At 30.0% G+C, this 2,350-nt stretch overlaps 1 protein-coding gene across 1 annotated transcript in view; it reads right to left on the bottom strand.

The window, feature by feature from the left end:
• LOC143226646 (actinia tenebrosa protease inhibitors-like) overlaps positions 1-2,069 on the bottom strand; it is a 128,158-nt gene extending 126,089 nt beyond the window's left edge. The window contains exon 1 of the mRNA XM_076457876.1: positions 1,843-2,069. The gene's annotated coding sequence lies outside the window, so the exon portion shown is untranslated. The remainder of the gene's footprint in view (positions 1-1,842) is intronic.
• Positions 2,070-2,350: the final 281 nt, after the last annotated feature.

Here is a 2,350-nt window from a genome sequence, read left to right as displayed (position 1 = left end):
CAGGGTTTAATATAATAAAATAAAACAATTGTATGGATAATATTGGTACATATATAGAACAGTGAATTAAAATCAGTTGTATAAACCCTCCTTACCTGAACAGTGAATGAACAAATTAATATTTTACTGTCTTATCATATGTTAACATATTTTTACTCTCCCACTGAAAAAGTGTATAAAACTGTAATACACTTCAGCTCTGTTACTGATGATACAGAAGAAGGAAGCAAATGTATTTAGTTTTAAACTTTATTGTTAAAAGCTGTTATTTTAAAACAAGTTCTCGTGAACTCACAACCAAAATTTTGTCATTTATTTATCAATGAGATAAAATATAGCAATACAGATGACAACAAATAGGCAAGTTTCAACTGTATATTTATTGTTTAAAAGACTATCTGTAGGTGTATTATCTTGTTTTTGAAAATAGCTAACAGAACTCTATACGTTTAATAATAAATGGTAATTTAAACTCAACAAACCTATGTTTAAATTATAAATATTTGACGATGGCTGATGAAATTTAAAACAGAATAAAGATTTGTTCAAGGACCCAACCAATGTTGGGTTTTGCCTCTTCCGTTTCTATTTTCAAATGTCTTATCTCGATATCACAATCTAGGGTGTACGTGACAATGTTTGGAGTACATTACAAGTGTTCAACAGTGTGTCGAGAGTCTAACCAGCATCACGTGAAACTTTTGTGACGAATCATCTGTTCTACTGACAACTATCTACGTTTGTAAGGCCGTTCTATCAAAACAATACTTAACATATAGTTTTAAAGACTGTTTTTGTCAAGGTTTATTTGTGGATTACTATTATAATAATTTTTTTCAAGGATATATCAGTGATATATGCTAACTTGAGTAACTTCTTATTACACGTTAACATTATATGGTAACTTTTATTACAGTTATGATCAGTATTATGTTCATTCAATCAGAACACTTACCACATACCCTTGATACAAGTATATGTATGAATTATAATGAATGATATGTATTCTAACCCTAACTCATTCAGTTGTTAACAGGATCAGTGAGGTGTTACCATAGTGTTGATGTTTACATTGTGTAATGGTATGGAACAATTATTGTTATAAACAACAAAGAACGACAAGGATCGTTTTTTGTCTCAACATCTTCACACAGAACTCTGTATTTATATAAAAAACTCATCTCTAGGTTTTATATACCATACAGTTTATATATCTGTAAATTAATTCAATAATACAAGCCACTGACACAAACAAATTCATATGGACTCTAAACTATAACCTAAATAACCGTTACTTTGTTTCCTGTAAATAAACAAGTTTGGGTTTAATAACAATGCACTATGTGGTGCTAACAACATTGTGCTATTAATAACATCTTACTCCTTTGGTATTAACTATAATGTTATACTTTGTGACACGACTATACATTTACTGGTATTAATAATATTAATGTATAACTACTGGACAACATGTTTTCATAATGTTCCATGTTAATGTTATTGTCTACATTCTTGGAACATTTGTTAATTAAATGTCTGATTAGTAACAGAGAAGGTGGTCGGACAAACATGTACGACTTGTTAAACTAGTCTATAACAGTAATGAACTAACTGGTGTTAACAATACGATGCTGTTATTCAGCAGGTGATCAAACGATCCTGTCCTTTTCGTATTGGTTTTCATTACTTTTAACCGAGTAAATAAATTCGTCACAATGTTCCTATTTTCAATTATAATTGTCACATAGCTTGACACTGAAATTCTAAGGTTTTAATAAAAATAAAATAGCATAATTAACACTATGTGATATATTTTTCCATATCTTTAGAAACAACTCCTACCTGTTGTTACTGACAAGTTACACAGTGATATCCCCAGTAGAACAACTAATGTTACCTCTTTACACATATTTGTGTTCGTTAGTCGAAAACTGATAAACAAAGACTAAGTCACAACTAACCACGGACGCTTCTATATAAAACTTCTCACAAAGTGACATTGACAAATAATCTAGCGTTCACGTGACTTTCCGGAGTTGTGAAACTGTGAGCTGTACTACAGTACGTCTGTACTTCAAATTCTCAGAGTCAATCCATAAACAGTCATGTCGAGGTTGAACTTTCAGTGTTTTGAACTACTGGAAGTTAACTTGCTTACAATCGTGTTATTAACACCGTGGAGATTAAAATGTCATAACATTTGTTTATTTTTATAAGTTTTATTTTTCTACAAAGAAACACTTTAATGAGATATAATGTAAACTGTTTTGTCAAAATGTACTTTCAGGTTTTCGTTAACACTAATTTTTTTTTTTTTTTAATTATAAAATTCAGGTAAAACCGGTTTCGT

Source organism: Tachypleus tridentatus, chromosome 9, assembly GCF_004210375.1.
Source record: "Tachypleus tridentatus isolate NWPU-2018 chromosome 9, ASM421037v1, whole genome shotgun sequence".
NCBI classification, from domain to species: Eukaryota; Metazoa; Arthropoda; class Merostomata; order Xiphosura; family Limulidae; genus Tachypleus; species Tachypleus tridentatus.
Note: the sequence above shows the minus strand (reverse complement) of the source record. Positions and strands in the feature narration are given on the sequence as shown.